Here is a 27,057-nt window from a genome sequence, read left to right as displayed (position 1 = left end):
GATGGACCTTCAGCTCAGAATGACAGCCCATAGACTTATTTCTTAAATATCTCCCATGAGTTTCATCTTATATAAGCTTGCTTCCTGACAAGATTTGTTTCATAAGTGTCTCAGCTGTTGAGAACAAAAAATAGAATTGCCAGGAGAGGTTGTAAGAAATAGCAAGGAGGCGAAAAATAATTGAAATTAGTTCATGAGTTTGGTTAAAACCAATCACTGGAAATATATCTACACAAAAAAGTCAAATAATGCTATATCTTCTATGCATAATAAACCCATTTTCATTGCAAAAGTTGCCCAGGTAGTATACTTTAAGAGTAAAAATACATTTCCTCTGTGTGTTATTACACATTATTATTATATATTAGGATTGGTTTCCATAAAATAAACATATTCAGGGCTCTGGGGCACATCTGAGGTGTGAATTACAAACTTCTGTCCATTTATTAGAGTTATGAGGGCTTCTTGACCGACGGGAAGATCTAATTTAATTGTTCTTTTGGTGACTTTGTCTTCCAATAGTACCTAGATCAGCCATAATGAAAAAAAAAGATATCCAGTTTAGTATGATGTTCATTACATTGGGATCCTTCCTTTTCCCAGAACTAAATTCCAAGAATATATTTTTGTTTTATCCGCTTAATTAAGTCAAGTCAACAAGCATTTATTAAGTAATATACCATGTACTAGGCACCGTGCTTTAGCTTTAGGGATACCAAGAAAGGGAGGAAAAAATCCAGTCTAGACTTTGTTCTTGAGGTGATCACAGTCTAATGCCTCTATGTAACCTCAGTGTCCCAGATTGTTCTCTAATCATTAAGTGTAGAACAGTTACTTAGGCTTTTTCTTTCTTTCTTTTTTTTTAAACCCTTACCTTCTGTCTTGGAGTCAATACTGTGTATTGGCTCCAAGGCAGAAGAGTGGTAAGGGCTAGGCAATGGGGGTCAAGTGACTTGCCCAGGGTCACACAGCTAGGAAGTGGCTGAGGTCATATTTGAACCTAGGACCTCCCATCTCTAGGCCTGGCTCTCAATCCACTGAGCTACCCAGCTGCCCCCCAGTTACTTAGGCTTTTTAAAAAAATTATTTAATTAGATTATTTAGAATAATTTTCCTTACTTAGTCTTTATTGACAGAAAAAATTTACTTCTTGGAGAGCTCCTGACACCAGTCAAATCACAGGTCAGGGCCAAAGAAGAGAAGGGAACAAGTTCTTTCTTGCTTCCTCTTAGTCCTCCTCCTCCTCTTCCTCTTCCTCCACTTCCTCTTCCTCTTCCTCCTCCTCCTCCTCCTCCTTCTCCTCCTTCTCCTCCTCCTTCTCCTCCTCCTCCTCCTCTTCCTCCTCTTCCTCCTCCTCTTCCTCCTCCTCTTCCTCCTCTTCCTCCTCTTCCTCCTCCTCCTCCTCCTCTTCCTCCTCTTCCTCCTCCTCCTCTTCCTCCTCCTCCTCCTCTTCCTCCTCCTCCTCCTTCTCCTCCTCCTCCTCCTTCTCCCCTTCTTCTTCTTCTTCTTCTTCTTCTTCTTCTTCTTCTTCTTCTTCTTCTTCTTCTTCTTCTTCTTCTTCTTCTTCTTCTTCTTCTTCTTCTTCTTCTTCTCTCTCATTCTCCTTTCTCTGTCTTTTATGCACATGCTCCACATTATTCTATTATATTGAAATTATATCATTATGGGAAACTACATTATGCCTTTTTATATTACCAGAAGGGATATCTCTATATAGAAACCCAGAGAGGATAACAGAAGCTGCAATGCAGGCAAAAACACAAGGTTAAACTATCTAGTAGATTTTTCAAAGAATAAAGCTATTGTGTGTGCAACTTAATGGAGGGTTAACTGGGTCACCAGTGAACTTGGAAAGAAAACTGGGTGGGTTTTCTCGAAGAGTTCAAATGCTGAGTAATTAAAATGAAGTAAACTGTGTGTTAAAATCTTTAAGACTATGTAACCAAGCAAGGACCCTGAAATGACATATGATGCTTATATGTTAAAGTTTGCAAAGTAGTTCAAGTACATTATTATTTGAGTATCACAGAAACCCTCTGATATAGGTACTATGGGTAATATTATCTCTATTTTAAAAATGAAGAAATGGGGGAACTCAGAGAGATTTAGTCACTTGCTGATGTGGGGAGAGGGGTGGAGAAAGGAGAAGGGAATAAGTATTTATTAAGCACTTTCTATGTTCCAAGCACAAATCTTATCTCATTTGATCCTTGCAACAACCCTGGAAGGTAGGTGCTATGATTACCCTTATTTTACAGTTGAGGAAACTAAGGCAGAGTAAGTTTAGGTGACTTACTTGCCCAGGGTCACACAGCTAGTGTTTGAGGCCACCTTTGAACTCAGGACTTCTTGACTTTAGGCCTATTATTATTTACTCAGCTACACAGCATAGTAAATGTCAAAAGTTTTTTTTTTTAATTAATGACTTGGATAAAGGCAAACATATATGCAGATGACATAAAGAAAGAAGAGATAGCTAATGCACTGGATGACTGAGCTGGAACTCAAAAATATCTCGCTAGGTAAGAGCAATGGGCTAAATTAAATAAGAGGAAATTCAATATAGATAATATAAAGTATTACACATAATCAACCCCATAAATAAAAGGCCTTGCTAGATAGTACTTTATCTGAAAAGGATCTGGGATTTTTAGTGGACTCTAAATACAATATAAGTATTGTGAAATGGAAGCCAAAATAACTAACGTGATTTTGTACTATACTAGAAGTGGTATGGCTTCCAAGAATAATAGGAACTACTTTGTACTCTGCCTTCATCAGTTCACTTCTGTAGTGTTTCATTGAATTCTTGTTTTTTTTGTTGTTGTTGTTGAATTTTGTTTTACTTTAAATTTAGAATTTAGTTTAATTTTTTATTCTGATTTTGTTTAATTCACAGTTTAGGAAACAATTTGTTAAACAGAAAAATGTCCAGAGGAGAGAAACCAGAATGGTGAAAAGTTTGGAGTCTATAATGTTTGACAGATTTTTTTTTTAAACTCTTGAAGCATGTCCCCACAGGGGAAGATTGAAGCAATGACCAAAATTACTGGATATTTTTTTAACATTATTTTATTTGGTCATTTCCGAGCATTATTCATTGGAGACAAAGATCATTTCCTCCACCCCCTCACCCCCACCTATCCCATAGCCAACACGTGATTCCACTGGGTATCATATGATTCGAACCCATTTCCATGTTGTTGGTATTTGCATTAGGGTGCTCATTTAGAGTCTCTCCTCAATCATATCCCCTCAACCCCTGTAGTCAGGCAGTTGCTTTTCCTCCGTGTTTTTACTCCCACAGTTTGTCCTCTGCTTGTGGATAATGTTTTTTCTCCTAGATCCCTGCAGATTGTTCAGGGACATTACACCACCACTAATGGAGAAGTCCATTACGTTCGATTATACCACAATGTGTCAGTCTCTATGTATAATGTTCTCCTGGTTCTGCTCCTCTCGCTCTGCATCACTTCCTGGAGGTTGTTCCAGTCTCCATGGAACTTCTCCACTTTATTATTCCTTTTAGCACAATAGTATTCCATCACCAACATATACCACAATTTGTTCAGCCATTCCCCAATTGAAGGGCATCCCCTCGTTTTCCAATTTTTGGCCACCACAAAGAGCGCAGCTATGAATATTCTTGTGCAAATCTTTTTCCTTATTATCTCTTTGGAGTACAAACCCAACCGTGCTATGGCTGGATCAAAGGGCAGTCTTTTATCGACCTTTGGGCATAGTTCCAAATTGCCCTCCAGAATGGTTGGATCAGTTCACAACCCCCAGCAGTGAATTAGTGTCCCTACTTTGCCACATCCCATCCAGCATTCATTACTTTCCTTTGCTGTCATGTTAGCCAATCTGCTAGGTGTGAGGTGATACCTCAGAGTTATTTTAATTTGCATCTCTCTGATTATAAGAGATTTAGAACATTTTCTCATTAATTGTTTTGATTTCTTCATCTGAAAACTGCCTATTCATGTCCCTTGCCCATTTATCAATTGGAGAATGGCTTGATTTTTTGTACAATTGATTTAGCTCTTTGTAGATTTGAGTAATTAAACTTTTGTCTGTTTTTATGAAGATTGTTTCCCAATTTGTTGCTACCCTTCTGATTTTAGTTACATTGGTTTTGTTTGTACAAAAACTTTTTAATTTGATGTAATCAAAATTATTTATTTTACATTTTGTGACTCTTTCTAAGTCTTGCTTGGTTTTAAAATCTTTCCCTTCCCAAAGGTCTGACATGTATACTATTCTGTGTTCACCTAATTTTCTTATAGTTTCCTTCTTTATGTTCAAGTTGTTTACCCATTTTGAATTTATCTTGGTGTAGGGTTTGAGGTGTTGATCTAAACCTAATCTCTCCCAAACTGTCTTTCAATTTTCCCAGCAGTTTTTATGAAATAGTGGATTTTTGTCCCAAAAGCTGGGATCTGGATATTTTCTAGAACAATTGCCACATAAATATGTACATTCCCCACTCCCCAATGAAAACAAAGCTCAAATCAAATCAATTCAATAAAAATAATACAGACATGGAGAATTTGCTGTCACTGAATTATTTATTTATGATGGTTATTTAATAGGACATGCTTAATTGTGGCCAAATATGAGCAAGTGTAGGCTTACTCTAAAGGGTGCCACTATCACAATGAGTTGGTGTTTTTTTTGTTGCTATATTTGAAGATACAATGTATACAATTTTTATATCAAAGATAAGCAATATTTATGTTGAAATTAAAAGGTATCAGAGTATTCACAGCTAGGTGGTTCAGTGCTGAGCTTGAAGTCAGCTGGTTTTTTTTAAACACTCATCTTCCTGAGTTCAAATCTGGCCTTAGACACTTACTACCTGTGTGACCTTGGGCAAGCCCCTTCACCCTACTTGCCTCAGTTTCCTCATCTGTAAAATGAGCTGGAGAGAGAAATGGCAAACCATTTTAGTATCTTTGCCAAGAAATCTCCAAATGGGGTCATGAAGAGTTGGCCATGACTGAAACAAATAAATAACAAAATCCACCATTTCATAATGCTATTCATTTTGCAAATATAGTATTATAAACTAGTTTCAAAAAAGCTAAAATTTTTCAAAATTAAAAAAATTTAAATTATGAAGCATTTATTATTTACTTTCATCTCTTTTCTTTTCTCTTCACTTTTTTTCTTTTCCTTCCTTTCTCTTTCTTTTTCTCTCTAACCCCTTGCCTTCTATCTTAGAATTAATACAATGATCTATGAGGTTCTGAGGCAGAAAAGTGATAAGGTCTAGGCAGTTGGGGTTAAGTGACTTGCCCAGAATCACACAGCTAGGAAGTGTCTGAGGCCAGATTTCAACCCAGTCACTTCTGACTTTCAGGCCTGTCTCTCTATTCATTGAGCCACATAGCTGACCCTCATATCCCTCTTTCACTGGAGAAAAAAAAAAAGGAAAACAAAATTCTTGTAATAAGTAAGCTTAGTCAAGTAAAACAAATTCTCCCAGTTGTCTTGTCCAAAAATGGGCATCTCATTCTATATAGTCAGTCCATCAACTCTCTTTCTGGATTTGACTAGAATGCTTTATCATCAAGCTTCTGGAATCATAATGGACGACTGTGAATCATGATAGGAATTCTTAGGTCTTTTGAAACTATTCTTTTTTACAATGTTGTTGGTATTGAATAAATGGTTCTCTTGGGCCCACTTTCTTCATCCTGCATCAACACATACAGGGATTATCCAGGTTTCTTTGAAACTGTTCCTTTTCTCAATTATTATGACACAATAATATTCTGTTACATACTATAATTTCAAAATTGATTGTTTAAAATTGTTTCCAGTTATTTGACGTGACACAAAAAAAGCCACTATATACATTTTTTCTATATATGGATCCTTTCCCTCTTTAATCTACTTACTATGGTGCTTCTTGATCTAAGGGAATGCATAGTTGAATGACTTTTGGAATAGAGTTCCAAGTAAAAATTTTTTAAAATTAAGAAAATATCTTAAGAGCAGTTATAGTGAATGATTTCAAATGTCCAGTAATCTAATTTATATTTAATGGCCTTAAACTTTTTATTTTCATTGATAATGAAATAATGTCCTTGCTTCTTAGATAAAAACATACTTGGGTAAGTTAGTTAATTTCATTTGCCTCGACCTTGTCCTTGTGTCTTAGAGTTTTTATTAAGAGAAAGTAAGGGTTAAAAAAGAAGGATCTTGGGGCAGGGAGGTGGCTCAGTGATTCAAGAATAGGTTGGTAAGGGTTTTAAAAAAAAGAGTTTAAAAAAACTTAACTGGTTTGAAGGGGAAATTCACCAAAATAACAAACTAGTATAAGCAAAGACAATAGAGACAGGTTGAGTATGCAAATGTAGAAACTTGGAAGTAAGGAGCTCAAATTTAGCAAATACATTTTACCATCTTTATTACAGGGATTCATATTGTAGTTGGTGAGAATTCAAAACTGCCGTGTTTGCTTTGTGTGATGAGAAAGCATTAAACCTAATAAACTGACATGCTATTTTCAAATTGCATGCACAGACTACAGTGTCAGGACAAGCTATTTTTTTCTGGAGAAGATTCAACATTTTCACAAACCATGCCTGTCACATCAAAAGGACTGCTAGTATCATAGAATTTTGTTTATAGAGCTTACTAAATACAAAAGGCTTCCTTTAATAGGAAAAACATTGATGTTATCGATACGGTCCAAATGATGCTTGATGAATCATATTTAAAGGAGCTTTGGGGCAGTTAGGTGGCTTAGTAGAGTGGGGCAAGAGGTCCTGGGTTCAAATATGGCTTTGCATAATTCCTAGCTATGTGACTCTGGATAAGTTACTTAACCTCATTTTACTAGCCCTTACCACTCTTCTGCCTTAGAACCAATATACTGTATTGATTCTAAGATGGAAGACAAAATTAAAAAAAAAAAGCAGCTTTGAATGATTCTGCTTTGCAGAATTGCCCAGATGTCCGAAGATCTTTGCGATTAATTGAGAAACTAATTTTTTCCCCTGTTTTGCATTGTAAGAGGTAAAATAGCACATTTAGTTAAAAAAAGTCACTTGATTATGTATGTATAGTATTCTGATGCAACTGATGTGAAGGAAGATTAATTTTTTTGCCTGTGGGAAAATGGGTACTGCACCGAGGGATTTTAACTAATATGAAACAAATTTCTGCCTAGTAACATGAGTTTAAATTGTGGCATTTCATACTTCATAGGTAATTAAGCTAGCTTGATTCAAGAAGCAGGAATGAGTTCATACCATTAAGTTGCTACAAAAGTAATCAACTTTATGAAAACTAATCCATTAAAAGGAAAAATACTTGCAAAATTGTGGGATGATATTGGGGCAGAATATTAGGAAAGTCAGTATTTTTATTGTGAAATATCCTCCCTTTTTCATGCTAAAGTACTTTGAAGAGTATTTTAGTTAAAAGAACAAGTTGCTATTTTTCTTGTTCATAGAAATAAAAGAAGCAATTTCATTTTAGAGTAGAAATTTCCTCTTGAGACACATCTTGGTGAATATTTTTGAAAACCTGAATATGTTCAATAAATCAATGTGCTTTCCTCAAATTCATACTCTGATCTAGAAAGATAAAGTAACTACATTTATAATAAAGGGAGAACCATGGATAATCAATTTACAAAAAAATAAAATAAATAAATTTCCACCCTGTTATAAATTGTCTTCAAATTTATCAATCAAAGGAAAATTCCATTTGGAATGTTACCAGGAAAAGCAATTTGGAGCCAAGCCAACGGTGACTGATTTTTCTGGACTTAGCTGATGATGGTGACTTTGAAGGAAGAAGCTGAGTTTATCTCTGGAACCTGGGATAATCAAGTTGGAGGTGGCCTGGCTGATTTGAAGGCAGAAGAAGAAGGACAGCAGTCCCTATATCTCTCTCTGACTTGCTCTGTTTCATGGTAGTGACTGAATTGCCATTTCTCTCAATATCCTCCAACCTAACACTCATTGTAGATAATAGGGAAATCCCACCCCTCTTACCTTATCCTCTATCTTTCCTGTTTTCCCCAATAAACCCTTACTTGAGATAAAGAAAAGAATATTTCCTCTGAAACATCATAGCTCACCCTGAGTGACTTAGAAGTAGGCTGAAGAAGAAGGGGGAAGGGGAAACTGAGGGGAAGAAGAGGGGAGGAAGGGAGGTATAAAAGGGAGGAGGGTAGGCAAAAAGAAGATAACTACCTGATCCATTAGTTATCTAGTATACCATCAACTATACCCCCTCAAATATCATCTATTACAGAACCTAGAACCTCCTGTCTCTAGGCTTGGCTCTCAATCCACTGAGTTACCCAGCTGCCCCCTCATTTTCTTTTTAAGACTTCAATATTTCTAAATATTAATGGGTAAGGAGCCTAGCATCCATGGACAAATAGGATACATTTAAACTTATTCCAGCTAAGAATAAAAATAATTTATAGATTTGCCTTGAGATGGTACATTGAAATGAGCATTTAGACCAGAAAATATTAATGCTTTGGCTATGGGTGACTGAAGAATTCTCTGGTTTAAGATACAAAGAGATATATACATTTTCTTATTGCTTCCAAAATATAACATTTGAGTGAAGTAGAGTTTTCTTCTATAGTCCTAAAGATAATATTTATTATTTTTTTAAAAATCATTTATTTATTTATTTTAGAATATTTTTCCATGGTTACAGGATCCAATATCTATTCTGATTAAAAATAACATTAATGACAACACATTTTCAGAAGCTTTTAGGCAAAAAAAGTTCACTTGTTCTAGGAATATTATACTTGTTATCACTTAAAATTAGAAATAAGAAATTTTGGAAAGATTATAACAAATAATTATTATTTGCATATGTTTAAGATTTGTTTTTTGTTATAAACATTTTAATAAGTTTTTAAATTTATTTGAAGAAAATATGAGCTAAGAATCAGAATTATCAGAAAATATTGTTTTATGAAAAATGTTGGGGAGAGTAGGATAATATTTTTGTAAAAACTGTGGTTTTTCTATAGAAAATTTAAAAACTACTTAAATACATAGATCAGTTGAAGGAAATGAGGCTATTTAGCCTGAAGAAGAGAACTTGGCAGGGGTATAATAGCTGTTTTCAAGGATCTAAAGGGTTACCTTATAGTAGAGGAATTACATTTGTATTGTGTGGCTCTAGAAGGCAACACTAGTAGTGAGTGGAAGTTGTAGAAGGAATAATTTAGACTTGAAATCAAGAAAATATTCTTAATAAGCAGAGTTATTTCAAAATGCAAAGGACTGCCTTGGAATATGGTGGGTTTTCCCTTTGGAAGTCACTAAGAAGAGAATGGATCAATACTTGTGAGGTATGTTAGACTAGAGAATTCTATGATTTTGTATATTGGGACTCAGGCAACTAGGTGGTACTGTGGGTAGAGCCCTGGGCTTGGAGTCAGGAAAACTCATCTTCCTGAGTTTAAATCTGGCTTCAGATACTCCCTTCTCTAACTCATTTTACAAATAAGGATACTGAGGCAAACAAAATTAAATGACTTGCCCAGAGTCATACAACTAGTAAGTATTTGGGGTCACATTTGAATTCAGGTCTTTCTAACTTTGGTTCTAACGCTATATTCACTGAGCCACCCAGCTGCCCCAATATTGACTTAGAGAAGATTCAATTGCTTATGTTACTTTATTATTAAATTAAATGTTGAATATCCTTAACTATTTTTATGAAGCTGGTCAGATTCAATGATAATGGACTTCAAGAAAATCTTTGAAGCAGAGTTGGGGTGGGGAAATTTTTTCATATACTCTGTTATGCTGGAATTTTGTAGCCATTTGAATATTCCTTGAAATATATTGGACATATTACAGTGTACATACTAATTACAGTAAGAGGAAACCCTGATTGTGCATGTATTTTATACTGGCTAAGCACATGTTGTTGCCTTTGTCTGTTTGGTAGAAACCAAAGCATGAATGAGTTGGGATCATTACATTCTTTGTTTTTCTATTCTCATTGCCTAGCACATTGTTGTCATTCAGTTGTTTCAGGAGTGTCTAATTTTTCCTGACCCCATGTGGGGTTTTCTTGGCAAAGATGCTGAAGTGGTTTGCCATTTCCTTCTCCAGTTCATTAGACAAATGAGGACACTGAAGCAAATAGGGTAAAGTGACTTGCCTAGGGGGTCACACAGTTAGTAGGTGTCTGAGGCCAGAGTTCAGGAAAAGCTCAGGAAAATGAGTCTTCCTAAATCTAGGGCTGGCACTTTATCCACTGTACTACCCAGCTGCCTTAACTGGCCCATAGTTTTCCTTGAAAACTATATTCTGTCCTGAGAATTCCATGGAACTTTTATTTCCATTTCTCCTTCAGTTTGATTCCCTAACCATCAAAAGACTGAACAAAGCCACCAAAATTATAGAAATACAGCAAATACCTAAAAGTATATGAAAATCAAATTAATTTTCACCAAATTTAGTACCCTGAGGGTGGGGACAGATATAACTTAAATTTATTCATCAGATGAATAATACTCCTGTAATGTAAAAAATTCTTTTGCAAAGCAATTATCTCACTCTTTTAAACCTTTGCTTTTGATCTTAAAATCAGTACCAAGTTTCAATCCAAGGTAGAAGAGTGGTAAGGGCTAGGCAACGGAGTTAAGTGACTTGCCTCAGGTCACACAGCTAGGAAGTATGTGAGGTCAGATTTGAACCCAGGCGCTCCTGACTTTAGATCTGGCACTACTGTGCTACCTAATTGCCCCTCAGCTCTCTTTTAAAGTATTGTGGTACAATAAAAAGAACACTGACCAATTCAGTGATCTAAGATAATACTAAAGGACTCATAAAAAATGCTATTTCACCTCTGGAACTGGAATTTGAATTCAGATTGAGCTATACTATTTTCACTTTAATTTTTCTGTTTTTTAAATATATCTTCTTCTACCACATGACCAATACCGAAATTTGTTTTGCATCACATCACATATATAACCTATATCAAATTGCTTATTATCTCAGAGATAGAAGAGGGGAGAAAGGGCAAGAATTTGGAACTCAAAATTTGAGAAAACTAATGTTAAAAATTGTCTTTATAGGAAATTGAGAAAAAATAAAATATTTTTTAAAAAGAACACCATGTCTGAAGTTGGAGGATTTAGGATCATATTTTTATCCCTTCTACCCATGTGACCTTGGACAAATCACTAAAATTCCCTAGGTTCCTGTTGCCTTATCCATAAAATGAAGAGGTTGGCTTTAAATGGCCTCTGAGGTCCCTTCCTGTTCTACATCTATGACCATATCAATCTAGATTTTTAATATATAATATTAAAAGCAATTCATGATTTTTATATGCAAAATATCCCTAGAGGTTTCATTCCAAAAGATTTGCAATAAAATGAAACCCTGGGGACTATGTATGTGTTGTGTCCTGACTATGTGTGGTTGCCTTCATCAGTTTAGTGGGAACCACTGAATGAACAATTTGAGCCTGCTTTTGTTTTTGGATTCTCAGTGCCTAATACAGTGCCTGATACCTAGCAGGTGCTTAATAAGTGCTTGCCTATGGCTAATTGAAGGCTGGTTGAGGTAGCAAGTACAGGAGAGTCTTTACTGGAAAAGAAGTAGACTTCTGCCTTGGAACTGATAACTAATATCAACTCTAAGACAAAAGATAAAGGTTTAAGAAAAAAGAAAATGGTGAAACCAGGAAGCCATAATGTGATCTAGAGGAAAGAAATTATAGTCTTCACTCTGGCAAATACTAATTGTGAGATGATAGGGACTAGCTCTATCAAATAATTGAAGGGACCCCAGGATGGGGTACGGAAGACGAGAAAGTAAGTTTGGGGATCTGGAGAGCCAGAGACAAGCTGGTAGCAAATCATGGAAAAGTTTATTGATCACAGCTTCTAATTTAGAGAGATCTGAACAGGCTGAGGGATTAGGCAAACTTTTCACACACATAATGGATGGTGTAAACTCGGAAATAAATACAGAACTTCCAAGTAGTTAGAAAACCAACTCTTTAATCAGGAAAAAGGGCTAGCCTTATCATTTGGTCATTACACAGAGTCATAAACTAAGTACCATACAAAACCCAAAACCTTGAGACTCTAGAGCCATATCCCCTGGAGAAAGCCCTGTCCTAAGTACCAACTCCAAAGAGACACTGAACCTAAGAGTCTCTTTATATCTTTTGGGAAGCCTACAAAGACTAACCACAAATAGGTGTGTGAACCTCCTAATATTCAGCAGCTATGGTATTAGGGAATGGTCAGCTGTAACAAATTAAAGGCAAAGGTCAAATGAAGAAACTAGGCTTCATGAGAGGAACACTTTCATTCAATAGAGAAGCTTTCAAAATAACAAGGTGCTTAACATTCAAACCAAAATAGGGGGTACTTGGCACTGGGATTTCTCAAAGGTAAGGGTAAACTGAGTCAGCCATCTATTCACATTGACAATAGTAATGATTTGCAAGTACCCTACAATGGATGTAGTTTACATCATTGTCTAGACAGTTTCCTATAGGCTGGTAAATCAATATGTCAGTATGTAACTATCTAACCCAGATTCCCAGAGAATACACACATCAGTGGGTTTTGGTAGCAATATACAGCTTCAGCAAAGGAGGAGGAGAAGGAGGGGGTTGGAGCCTCAGGTGAGGAGGGAGTTACAGGTCTGACTTTAGCTGAACTATGGCTACCCAGAGCTTTGCTTCTGGGGGCTCTTTAGGCTTTCTAGAGCTTTGCTCAATGGAGGCCTCTGGATGTCCTCACACTGTCATCACAGCTGCTCTCTTTTTATTTAAATCAGACAAACAAAGCTCAAGTAAATACATGCTTGATGTCAGTTTTTGCTTTCTGAGGTGGAAGTAGGGTATAGACATTTGGGTCTAAATACCAGGGATGTACTGAAAAAAAAAAGGGGTTGTGGAAGGGGAATGATATGATCACTTACAGATGCAATGGATGGGGCTTCTTGGAATAGTTGGCCTGGGGTTAAAACAAAGGGGGAAGCAGCCACTTATTAACCTAAAATTGGGTAAATGTTTTTTGGAGAAGTGGCTTAGTTAAGATTGATCAGTCCTGGGGAGGCTTGCTACCTCCAGAAATTGTTCTGCCATACGAACTGTTCTTTTGACTCGTCTCCAAGTCATGAGTTTCATGACTTGGGTCTTCAGGGTAGTCATTTGTGTTCTCCATACTTCATTGTTCCTGAGGGTCCTCTGCTCTGTCTGCTGCTTCTGGCTTGGTAGACTGGGTGTGGATCCAGGATTATTCATTTCCTGTGTAAATATTGTCTGAACCTTACTTTCCTTATCTACAAAATGGGGAATAACAAAACTTGTGTTCCCACAGAGTTGTTTGGAGGGATAAAGGAAGCTTTAATATGTTCTGGAGGAAAGAAATTGGAATACTTGGCTTAGGGTCCTGATTCTGGTATATACTAATTGTGAGACATCAGTCAAATAATTTCATTTGTTTGAACTTGACTTTCCGTATCTATAAAATGTGGGATAATAAAAATCATGGTTCCTCCAAGGTTGTTTTGAGGGACAAAGGAGGCAATATATATAGGAAAGTACTTTGTAACTATAAAGCAAAATAAGCCATTTTTATTCAGGAATAATAACAATAATCAACAAATACTAATTGAATATATTTCCTTGACAGCAAGTATCAGATCCTTAAGCTGTGATATTACTATTGGTAGGACTGAGTTACTACTCTTCATATATGTAGTTTCCTAACTGAGCTTGAGACTTTTAACAATCTTTTTAAATCTCCAGACATGTAAAGGCTCTTAAAATATCCTCCAATTCCCCTCTTCTGGTTCCAGGGTGTAAACACAACAATAGGAACTACTGGCAGCCTTGCTTTCTGTGTCTATGTTAGACAGGCTTATATCTGTGAAGAGCAGAAATGCATTTGCTGGAGTTTTCTCCCACTCTCCAGTTGATGGAGGATAGAGATCCTTCCGTGTAGGCTGGAGCTGTTTTTTGAGGTGTGAAGATGAGCTGGACTTCTCTGAAGGCTACCTACAGGATTCTGCTTATTATGAAGGGTTGGGATGCAGGGGAATAGGTGGGAGGAACCACTGAGGGGAAGGCAAGGTCTCTCTCATGTTGGAGTTGGAAAATTGACTTTAAAGCTAATTCCAAGCTTCCACAGGAGCCCAACCAAAGATAGTTCAATGTATTCTGTTGAGTCAGCCTGCAAAAACCTCTCCTAGGTCTCTGAATGCTTCATTTCCCTGAAAATGAGGGAACAGTTTATTCCCAGAAAGTAGGTTACTCATTGTGTGATTAGGTATAGGAGATCATGATTGCTGTATCATTTTCCTAATAGGTACACCACAAAACTTTTGTTCTTCCTATTGATATCCATCTAGGATATCCCAATCATGTCTCCATTCCATACATATCCCATCACTCAGACTCAGGTGCATTTAATAATATCCTTATTATTAAGAAAAAATGGTGGCAGCTAGCTGGCTTGGTGGATAGAGGTCCAGAAGGGCATGGGTACAATCTGACCTCAGACACTTCCTAGCTATGTGACCCTAGGCAAGTCACATAACTCCAATTGCCTAGTATATGCTGTTCTGCCTTGGAACCAATACCTAATATAGGGTCCAAGACAGAAAGTAAGGGTTAACATTTTTTTTTTCTTAATTCTGACCTCAAATACTTCCTAGCTGGTCAAATCACTTAATCTCAATTGCCTAGTCATTGCCACTCTTCTGCCTTAGAAATGATACTAAGACAGAAGGTAAGAGTTTTTAAAAAAAGACTAAATGAAAACACAGACATGTGGACAGGGCAAAGAATAAATTATAAAACCTCAAGAAGCACCTTTAGCACTTCTTCTGGTCCTAGCCAGATTTGCTTTATTCTGGTAGAGTTGGAAGCACACTGACTCTGGAGTCAGAGAAATTGGATTCAGATCCTGCCCCTGACATTTGCTCCTGTGACCTTGGGGAAATCATTTCCCCTAAGTCTCAGTTTCTCATCAGTTAAAGGAGAGAGTGGGACTAGATGGATTCTAAGGTTCTTTGCAACTCTAATCTAAGATCCTATATGTAACCACTTGTTCATAAATTGAAAAACTTGGACTAGGTATTGCTTTAGATGGATAAATTTATAGAACATCCCTGGTTATTTTGACAGCAGGGATGGAAAGTCTCATTTTACAATTTTCTTTCTTTGGATATTGTTGATTATTGGTAGAACAGGATTAGTAAATTGCAGCCAGTCATTCTTTTTTAAATATATTTTAAATAAATTAATTAATTTAGAATATTTTTTCATGGTTACATGATTCACGCTCTTTCCCTCCCCTCTTCCCTCCCCACTCCTATAGCCAATGAGCAGTTCCACTGGGTTTTACATATATCATTGATCAAGACCTATTTCCATTAATAATATTTCCATATTAATAATATTTGTAATTGAGTGATCGTTTAATCTACATCCCCAATCATACCCATGTAACAGTTAAAATTAGTTTCTCTGCTAAAAGTATTATATTTTTGAGGTTTATTAAAGATTAAGAAATAAAGAAAATACAAAATAAGAAAGTACATGCAACCTACATCTTGCCTGCTAGGTAGAAAGCCACGCGTTGCTAGAAGCCGGAGCTGAGAGAGAGGGCCAAAGTAGGTGGAGAGTCAGTTTCAATACCCATTTTGTTCTCGCCCCAGGTGAGGACCTCAGGTGAGATTTTAGGGAATTCTGGGAACTACCAAGGACTTCTGGGAATTGAAGTCCGTAGGTTCAACATTCCATTTTTACACCTACATTGAACCATGTGATCAAACAATTGTTTTTCTTCTGTGTTCCTACTCCCTCAGTTCTTTCTCTGGATATGGATAGTGTTCTTTCTCATAAGTCCCTCAGAATTGTCTTGGATCATTGCATTGCTGATAGTAGAGAAGTCTATTATATTTGATTGCGCCACAGTGTTTCAGTCTCTGTGTACAGTGTTCTCCTGGTTCTGTTCCTTTTGCTCTGTATCAATTCCTGGAGGTCATTCCAGTTCACATGGAATTCCTCTAGTTCATTATTCCTTTGAACACAATAGTATTCTATCACCAACAGATAACCACAATTTGTTCAGCTATTCCCCAATCGAAGGACATCCCTTCATTTTCCATTTTTTTTTTGCCATCACAAAAAGCACGGCTATAAATATTTTTGTACAAGTCTTTTTCCATATTATCTCTTTGGGGTATAAACCCAGCAGTGGCATGTAGCCAACCTTTCTTGATCTCAAAGAACATTAAGAAAACATCTTTTATTGGTGTCTTTTATCTTTACATAACAATGGCTTCTGCAAAAAAAACCCAAACCAAAACAAAAAAAATTTCTCTTCTCCATTCCCCTCAAGGTGAGCCTTCCCTTAATGTTAATTTTATGGTGCCATATTGCTGAAAGTGGAACACCTGGGTCTAAAAAGCAGATTTGTAATAAATGTCAATATCCAACATACAGGAATAACAGCTTTACAAATTAGTATTAGTAAAGACAATTCCACTCTTTTGGGAGTTACAGGAAGATTTTCCACTGCTTGTGTCATCAGTCAGCTACTGCTCCTACTTATAATTATTCCTCTCCTCCCACCTCTCCCATTTCTGCCCTTGCCCATGCAGATTTGAATTTCCATTCATTAGGTAATATAAATTTGTTGTAATGCCATGCACTGGTGATTTTATCTTATTGCCCATAGCAGTGTCCACCAGAAATCTCAGGACCTTAAGGATAACACTGCTAAGAAAAACATCACTCTAGCTAGTGTGTTTCAGAGTGGCGTGGGGTGGTTCATTGTCATTGTCTTGGCTTCCATGTTGCTTAATTGTTGAAGAATCAGGACTTTGCAGGCTCCTGAGTGGACTGGAGGGGAGATGTGACATTTGACTTCCTTAGCAGTCCTTGAGATTGCTGCCATCTTTCCCCTTTTCCAACTCATCCTCTATACATGACTGAAGGATATGAATTACATATTCCAAAAGTAGCAAATTAAATAGATGCCAGGAGCCTAGGTTTAAAAAACGAAAACCAAAACAAAACTAGAAAGGCAGATCTGTGAATCCAACATAGCAACTTTTAGAAGATTTTGGCAAGCCTTACTCACTAAATCTTCATTTGTACATTTGATTACGATTTTCATAGACAGGGGAAATCAGAGTGGGATCTTTGATGCCACCCATGCTTTAGGTAGGACCTAGTCCTTAGACAACCATTGCTTTCCTCCCCTACCTCCTTCTCTTACTCTACCTCTTGTTTTATTTTCAAAACCCTTACATTCTCTTGGTAGCAATTCTAAGTGAGAAGAGCAGTAAGGGCTAAGCAATGGGGGTTAAGTGACTTGCCAAGGGTCACACAGGTAGGAAGTGTCTGAAGCTAGATTTGAATCCAGGATCTCCCATCTCTAGGTTGGGACTCTATCTATTATGCAACCTCATTGCCCTTCTTCTTCCTCTACTTTCAATGAGAGAAGTATCTACTATAGGGACAGCTCTCATGATCAGGGAAAGACTGTTCTCTGAGGTCCATCTGGCAGCCAAACAAAGTCATAGGAATAGAATGGGGTAGGGAAGTGGGGAGACATAGGGAATCACAGAAGGGAAATTGTTGCCATCTTATGATGCCTCAGATACAGTCTTTTCTCAAATTCTTTGCTTGTGTTACTGCATATCCTTATGTGTTAAGAGGGCAAAGGAAAAGTGTCTGAAGCATATGACAAAATGAAGTCTATCATGCCAGAATTTTAAAGCTATAAATAGGGAGATTTGAAGAGAAAATGTGAAAAAGGCATGCGCAATGGAGCTGAAAACATTGGATCTGTGAAATGCTTTTTGGTAGGAAAGAAAAGAAAAATGACTGGGACTTCATTAGGAAATGGGTAGGGACAATGGACTTATTACAAATCCTCAATGGACCCAAAGTTACGGCTATTCATTGGCTGATATAAAGTGCTTCTCTGGGTAGGCTACAGTAATCATAGCATCTTTGGCCAATTTGACCAGGCCATTCAATCTGATCAAATAAGTATTTTTTTTTAAATAGATTTTAGTGTGGCACAATGGCTAGTGAGCCAACCCAAATATAGGAAGACCTAGGTTCATGTCCCTCTTGTGACACACACTTCTTGTGTGGCTGTGGGAAGGTCATTTAATCTTTCAGTGCCCTGGGCAACTTCCTAAAAACATATGTTGTAAAGAAGATGTCAGTCCGCATTGGGAGGAGGGGTTTCTTTCACCCAGAAGTTCCCAAAGCCAATGAAACTGCATATCCAGTTCTAATCCCAGCACATACACACAATGGAGGAATCTTTGGTCAATTACACTTGAGAATGTTACAGCATATTGGCATATGGAAAGAAGAGAAAATTAATGTTTTTTTTTAAGTAAAAAATAAAAAAAATATGTTACAGAGTATGGACCATTGTCAGAAGGGAGTCAAAGGATAAGAACACTGTGAACAGGGTGAAAGACTTAAATAGAGAATGGAACCATTTCTCTTTACTCTTAGAAACTCTGATTGGGGAAGTCCCTCCACTAAGAGCAGAATCTTCCATTTATCATTCATTTTCAAGGTAGCCTCAATCCCTGGGGACCAATCAGCAAGGCTTATAACCTCAGCAAAGGACTTCAACTGGGTTACATGTCCAGATCCATGGTAGGTGTCCCCTTCTAATAAAGTTCTCTGCATAAATCTCAACATGAAGACTGGGAGATTTGTCAAAATGCATATGGATTCTCCAGACCCTAATACATGTATATCTTTATGACTGGAGGGGAGAATGAGCTGGTTAAAGAAAAACAAATGTGAGCTCTTTCCCTATTTCTAGACTTAGACTGAGATACTCGTAGCAAAGGAAGGTAGAAGTTGCAAGAATGATTGACAGGTCTTAAGACTTAGAATCTTTCATGAGCTGACTGGGTCAGAGTTCCAAGGAGAAGTTTCCAACTGACTCAGTCTGGTGCTGAAGGTGAAGAAGGAAGGTGTATAGTTGAGACTCCCTGAACAAACCATCTATCCAGCAACTAGCCTTTGAGGATCAACTGACTGAGGGTGAGAGGAAAATCTCCAGTCTTCCAGGTGGACAGATTGACTGAAGAGAAGACTCCTACCTTGCTGGGATCATCTGAGGACACCACAACTTGGACCAAACATTTACTCTATGTGTGTGAGATTCTGGGTTTACTGTGGGATTTATTCTTAATTGTCTTTATTTAAGATAGATAGACAGTGTTAGTTTAGATAATTAAATATAGTGGGTAAAAAGTCAGAGGCTACCCTTTCCCTTATTAAATTCTCAACATCTTCCCCTTCTCTGTTAATAAACTCAAGTTATTTAAATGTGATTTTCCCTTGTGTATAAACCCTTTCCCCTTTCCTAAAATCACCTTAACAGTTGGCAGAGTCAGCTAGGCTAAGAAATCTTAGGAAATTAGGTTTCTATAGGAGAACAGTTAAGTTTTATATAGGGAAAGTCAGTTACAGACTGGAAGATTCCATCTTGCACTCAGCAAGTGGAACGTTCCATGGGAGGTAGGGTGGAGCAGAACTCTGGGACTCTAACTGAACTGGGAGAGACATTTAAACTTTAAAAAACCCTCTGCCACATGGACCAAGTGGCCATATTAGAATTTTTTTTAATTTTTTCCCCCTTTCCTTAATTGTATATATATAAGGTGATCACAGTGGATTACAACACTAATTTCATTGTATATACATGATTAACAATGAATGTAAGCATGTCTTGAGACATGTTAATGGATCTTTTGTTCTGTGAGAGTATGTTCTGCATATCCCATATGTTGTTTTCATCCTATTCCCCAAAGTATGTTTTATGGTTTTAGACTACAAGTGGATGTACAAGGGGTATATGGGGTGTTCGGGGAAGGGTAGTGTCTCTGGTATGGAGGGTTTGTCGTGCCCTCCTAGGGCAGCTCTCCAGCCTCTGACCCCCACCTGACACCCAGCTCTCACTTGTGGCTCCCAGTAGCTGCTAGCATGTGGCAGCGGCCACACCCCAGGCAACGGCTTCGACAGGCCGGCTAAACCTTGTGAGGGTAGCCATTGGGTCATCGACCCCTGGTGAACCAGGGCTTTGCTCACCCAGCATGTGAAGACTGCTTCGGCGGAACAGGTGGAAGAAACCAACAAGAAGGTTCAACAGCTGAGATGGCGACGCAGCAAAGCACTGTGGAGTGCTTAGGACATGTTGGAGCACAAAAGACAACACGGCCATCCAATGCAGCTGAGGGAGTCTCCAGGTGTAACGACTTTTTGTGCCACTGGACCCAGGCTTCCAACGCCAAGAGAGTGGGACTGTCTCTGTGCATCGGCTTTTCCACTTAAATCTCTTTCACTCACAAGTGTCTTTGTGCACCCTCATCTATCCTAACCCCGTCCACCCTATTCAAGACCTGCGGCGATGGGGGAGTGGCGACGCAACAGGTGGAGGTGACCACTGGCAGTTGTAGTCATGATCCTGCACGTAGGTGGCCCACAGACCAGTGGTCGCTCGGCCCTGTGGGCAGCAGGGACGTTCGGCAGCATCCTGGGCGACTGAGCAGCCCTCTCTAGGACAGCACTGCTCACCCTAATCAAGGGAGGGGACTAGAAAAGGTGTCCCAAACATTGCCTGCCCTACAAACACTCGGTCAGCACACCGCGGCTGGCGGGTCATCCCTTTAAGCGGTCGAAATCAAAGAAAAAATACAAAGAAACTCCTACTAGGAGCATGGAACATCAGGACATTACCTGATAGAGAGAATACCCCAAGACCTGAGAGAAGAACAGCTCTAATCGGTAAAGAACTGGCGCAATATAACATCGACATCGCAGCCCTAAGCGAAACACGCTTACCAGAAGAGGGATCACTCAGCGAACCCACCACTGGATACACCTTCTTCTGGAAAGGCAGAGCCTCAAATGAAGACAGAATCCATGGTGTTGGCCTGGCCATCAAGACCAGTTTGCTCAAACAGCTGCCAGACTTGCCTGTGGGTATCAGCAAGAGGCTCATGAAGATCCATTTGCCTCTCAGCAAAGACCGGTATGCCACAATCATCAGCGCATATGCCCCAACACTGACCAGCACAGAGGAGACCATCGAGCAGTTCTACTCTGACCTGAGTGCCGTCCTGCACTCAGTGCCCACAAATGACAAGCTGATACTACTGGGAGACTTCAATGCCTGTGTTGGCCAGGACCATGAAAGATGGAAAGGAGTGCTCAGCAAACATGGCATGAGCAAAATGAACAACAATGGCCTAATGCTACTCAGCAAATGCTCAGAGTTCGAACTCACCATCACGAACACTGTGTTCAGAATGGCGAACAAATATAAAACAACTTGGATGCATCCACGATCAAAACAGTGGCATCTCATTGACTACATCATTGTATGCCGGCGAGACATCCAGGATGTAAAGATCACCAGAGCCATGAGAGGAGCTGAATGCTGGACAGACCACCGATTGGTTAAAGTGACTCTTCAAATGCGCATTGCGCCTCACCATCCAAAACGCGCCCAGACAGTTCGCACATTTTACAACATGAGTCGTCTTAGAGATCCATCTTATTTGCAAACATTCCAGTGCTGCCTGGACGACAAGCTGTCTGCCAAGGGACCACTCACTGGAAGCTCAACTGAGAAATGGAACCAGTTCAGAGACGCAGTGAAGGAAACATCAAAGGCAGTCCTAGGCCCCAAACAATGCAGAGAACAACACTGCTATTGAAGACCTATTGAGCAAAAAGAACAAAGCCTTTATGGAGTGGCAAAATAACCCAAACTCTGCTCCTAAAAAGGACAGATTCAAGTCTCTCCAAGCCATGGAGCAGCGTGAGATCAGAAAGATGCATGACCGATGGTGGGAGAAAAAAGGCAGAAGAAATACAGCGTTTTGCTGATACGAAAAATTACAAACAATTTTTCAGTGCCCTCAAGACTGTCTAGGGACCATTAAAACCCACCACCACTCCCTTGCTATTCTCTGACGGTGACACTCTCATAAAAGATAAAAAAGGCATCAGCAACAGGTGGAAAGAATACTTCAGTCAGCTTCTCAACCGAAGGTTGATCTAAATAAAACTACCTCTATTTTCCTTATAAATCTTAACTTCACCTTCAAATTATAAAATAGCAAAGGCTAGCTGGTTGAGTCTCAACAAGAATCAAGTAAGGACTCTGAGCCTTAACAGATTCAGAGTCCAAACCAAAGACCAGGTTTTTCTTTGGTCTTCTCAGAGTTAAACAATCTATAAAAAACACAATAGATAGTCAATAGTGTTTCCCAAGTTTGGAAAGGAAAACACTGAGTTCCTTCAGATCTTTCCCTCAGACAGAGAGAGGCAAAGATGTTACCTCCTCCAGCCCTGAGAGTCTCAGTTTGTCTCTGCCAACTGCCAGAGAGAGTAATTGACATAGAAAAATGGTTATAACTGTCAGCAGTTGAAATTAACACACTCTCTCAGCTCTGATTCAAACTCTAGTTCTTTCTCAAGCAGCCACTTCTTATCTCTAAACTAATAAAACAATACTTATTTTCTAATATCATCCTTACAGCCCTAAACAAACAAGTATTGAAATGTAGCAAATAATAATAATAATAATGACTAACATAGCACTTAAACATTTGCCGTTTAGTCTCACAACAAATAATTGAATAAGGTGTCACAAATACACTTATCTCTATTTCAGTGTTAGTGTAGAAAGGAAAGAGAGAGAAATGGGTTGAACTATAAGTGAGAGGTTGGTTTTGCTAACTATTGCAACAGATAGGAAATACTGAAACATAGGTAGACTAAGTGATGTAAAGGCAAATAGATAATATGTCAGAGGCAGGATAATCATAATAATATTTGCAAAGTGATTACAAATACTATCTCATTTTATTCTTAAAATTACCTGGAGAGGTAGGTGTTATTATTATCTTTATTTTACTGTGAGGAAATTGAGGCAGAGAGAGTAAGTTGCCCAGGAACATGCATTTGGTAAATATCTGAGGTCAGATTTGAACTTAGGGCTTCCTGATTCCATGTCCAGTACTCTATTCACCTAACTTTTTTAAACCCAGGTCTTCTTGATCCTATCATTCTGCTGAATGATGACATGCCTCCATTATCTTTAACTTTCCATTAACAAAGGAATATAAGTTATGCTCTGCTTTACAGGCAAAAATTAGCAAAATGGCACATGCAAAGCCAAATTGAGGGAAGGGCTAATAGACTTTGGTAGAATTCCCAGTGATGATAAGATAAAAATTCAAACTCTTTTTCATGCATTTAAGATCTTCCATAAACTAGCTGTAAGTTTGATGAGGGTAGAAATTATATCTTAGCTAAGCTTTGCTTTTCAACCAATGGCTTGCCCAGTGTTTGGCATACGGTGGATTTTTTAAAAAGTTCTTGAGAAAGGAAGGTAGAAATTTGGCTCCTACCTTCTCCTTAAAACTTTCTCCCGAATACTACCTTAATATAACTTTGGCTCTAGCTTGGAGGGGTTTCTTATTAGCAGTAGCAATTATTCTCAGAAAGTAGGTTATTCATTGTAGGATTAGATATAAGAGATCATGATTGCTGCATCATTTGTCTATCAGGGAACATCACAAAACTTTTGTTCTTTCCTTTGATACACATATAAGTACCCCCAGCCCCCATCATGTCCCCATCCCATACATATCCCATCACTCAGTCTCGGGTGCATTTAATAATGTCCTTACTATGAAGAAAAAATGGTGGCAGCTAGCTGACTTGGTGGATAGAAAGCCAGAAGAGCATGGGTCCAAATCTGATCTTAGAAACTTCTAAGCTGGGTGACCCTAGGCAAGTCACTTGACCTCAATTGCCTAGTATTTGCTGCTCTTTTGCCTGGGAACCAATTCCTAGTATTCCTTCCATCCAAGACAGAAGGTAAAGGTTTAAAAAAATTTTTTTTAAGAGGAAATATAAGTAGTAGAGTGGAAGAGTGCCCAACCTTGAGGCAGGAGGCCCTGAATTAAAATCTGGCCTCACACACTTCCTAGCTGGCCAAATCATTTAATCTTGATTGTCTAGCCTTTGCCACTCTTCTGCCATAGAACTGATACTAAGACAGAAGGTAAAGGTTAAAAAAAAATAAATGAAAACACACGAGGACAGGGTAAAGCATAAATTATAAAATCTCATTTAGTACCTGTAGCACTTCTCCTGGTTCTTTCTAGATTTGCTTAATTCTGGTAGCGTTGGAAGTACACTGACTCTGAAGTTGGATTCAGATCCTGCCCCTGACATTTGCTTCTGTGACCTTGGGCAAGTCATTTCACCTAAGTCTCGGTTTCTCATGAATTAAAGGAGAGAGTGGGACTAGATGAATTCTAAGGTCCTTTGCAGCTCTAATCTAAGATCCTATATCTAACCACTTGTTTATAAATTGAAGAACTCAGATTGGGTATTGCTTTAGGTGGGAAAATTTCTAGAACATCTCTGGTTATTTTGACAGTGGTGCTGGATGGGGGAGTAAGTTACAATTCTCTTTCATTTGATATTGTTGATTATTGGTAGAAAAGAATAGTAAATTGCAGCCAGCCATTCTGAATCTCATATTACATTAAGAAAATATCTTTTATTGGTGTCTGTCTTTTATATTTACATAACAATCACTTCTGCAAAAAATAACAAATAAAAACCTTCCTCCTCCATTCCCTTCAGGGTGAGCCCTCCCTTAATGTTATATTTAAGGTGGCTGAAAGTGGGACAACTGGGTCTTAAAAAGCAGATTTTTAATAAATATGTCAATATCCAACATACAGGAATAACACCTTTACAAATTAGTATTAGAAATGGACAATTCCACTCTTTTTGGTTACAAGAAGATTTTCCACTGCTTGTGCCATCAATTAGCTAATGTTCCTATTTATAGTTCTTCCTCTCCTCCTGCCTCTCCCATATCTGTCCTCACCCATATAGATGTGAATTTTCATTCAATATAAATTTGTAGTAATGCCATGCACTGGTGATTTAAATTATTGCCTGTAGCAGTGTCCACCAGAAATCCCAGACCCTTAAGGATAACACTGCTCAGACAAATATCACTCTGGCTAATGTGTTTCAGAGTGACATGAAGTGGCTCATCATCATTGTCTTGGCTTCCATGTTTCTTAATCGGTGAGGAATCAGGACTTTGCAGGCTCCTGGGTGGACTGGAGGGGAGATGTGACATTTGACTTCCTTAGCAGTCCTTGAGATTGCTGCCATCTTGCTCCTCTTCCTCTATACATATACACTTCCTCTATACATCCTCTATACATGACTGAAATATATGAATTACATATTCCAAAAGTAGCAAATTAAATAGATGCCAGGAGCCTAGGTTTAAAAAACCAAAACCAAAACAAAACCAGAAAGGCAGATCTGTAAAGCCAACATTAGTAACTTTTAAAAGATTTTGGCCAGCCTTACTCACGAAATCTTCATTTGTACAATTGATTTGTAATTTTCACAGACTGGGGGAAATCAGAGTGGGATCTTTGATACCACCTTTGCCTTAGGTAGGATCTCATCCTTAGATAAGCACTGCTTTCCTCACCTACCTCCTTGTCTTACTCTACCTCTTTTTTTTTTTCCGAAACCCTTACGTTCTTTTAAGTCAGAAGAGCAGTAAGGGCCAGGCAATGGGGGTTAAGTGATTTGCTAAAGGTCACACAGCTAGGAAGTAGCTGAATCCTGATTTGAATCCAGGATCTCCCATCTCTAGGCTGGAACTCTATCTACTATGCTACCTCATTGCCTTTCTTTCTCCTCTACTTTTAATGAGAGAAGTATCTACTATAGGGACAGCTCCAGTGATCAGGGAAAGACTTCTCTGAGGTCAATCTGGCAGCCAAACAGAGACATAGGAATAGAATGGGGAAGGGAAAGGAGGAGACAAAAGGAATCACAGAAGGGATATTGTTGCCATCTTATGATGCCTCAGATATAGTCACTCAAGTTCTTCACTACTTGAGTTATTGCATATTCTTATGTGTTAAGTGGGCAAGGGAAAAGAGTCTGAAGCATGTGACAAAATTTAGTCTACCATACCAGAAGTTTAAAGTTATAAATAGGGAGATTTGAGGAGAAAATGTGGGGGGAAAGCATGCACAATGGAGCTGAAAACACTGAATCTGTGAAAAAGACTTTTGGTAGGAAAGAAAATAAAATTTCCTAGCTCCACTAGGAAATAGGTAAGGACAATGGGCTTATTGTAAATCCTCAATGGACCCAAAGTTACAGATATTCAGGGCGATGCCCTGGGTAGTCTACCGTGATTCCAGCATCTTTGGCCAATAATTTTCAGGCCATTGAACCTGGTGGAAAAAATATTATTTTTATTGATGGTGGTTAGTGAGCCAATGGAAAACCAGAAGGCTGGCTTTCATGTCCTTCTAACACAGATAGCCTGTGTAGCTATGGGAAGGTCATTTAATCTTTCAGTGCCCTGGAAAACTCCCTAAAATCATAAGTTGTAAAGAAGGTGCCAGTCTGCATTGGGAGAAGAGGCTCATTTTACCAGGGGTTTCCAAAGCTAATAAAATTATATATCTAGCTCTAATCCCAACACATATGCATAATGGAGGAATCTCTGGCCAATTTGATGTGCCCCTCTATAAATTTGAGAAGATTACAGAATATTGGAATATGGAAAGAAGAGAATATGGTTTTTTAGTAAAAATTTTTAAAAGGTTAGAGTATGGACCTTTGTGAGAAGGGAGTTAAAGGGTAAGAAAGCTGTGAAGAGGGTGAAAGGCTTAAAGGGAGAATGGAACCATTTCCCTTTACTCTTATTTCTGATTATGGAGGTGTTAGGGTCTGAGAATAGATCACCCAAAGGAACACACGAAGACAATGTAAATCAGGCAAAGGGAAGTTTATTACTAGCAACGCTAGGGGAGCCCAAGCAAGGGGTTCCGAAGAGGCAGAGTCAGAGTGGAGCTTATATTGGTTAAAGCAGTCATAGTTGAGTTACTTTATGGGGGACACCTGGAACATTCTGTTAATGATGTTGTCTAGTTTAGCCATAACAGG

At 38.3% G+C, this 27,057-nt stretch overlaps 1 pseudogene; it reads right to left on the bottom strand.

The window, feature by feature from the left end:
- Nucleotides 1-116: 116 nt before the first annotated feature.
- Nucleotides 117-27,057, bottom strand: part of LOC130455971 (DNA-binding protein RFX8-like) — a 39,532-nt pseudogene continuing 12,591 nt past the window's right edge.

Source organism: Monodelphis domestica, chromosome 8, assembly GCF_027887165.1.
Source record: "Monodelphis domestica isolate mMonDom1 chromosome 8, mMonDom1.pri, whole genome shotgun sequence".
NCBI classification, from domain to species: domain Eukaryota; kingdom Metazoa; phylum Chordata; class Mammalia; order Didelphimorphia; family Didelphidae; genus Monodelphis; species Monodelphis domestica.
The sequence above is the reverse complement of the archived record's forward strand: the minus strand, read 5'-3'. Positions and strand labels throughout refer to the sequence as shown.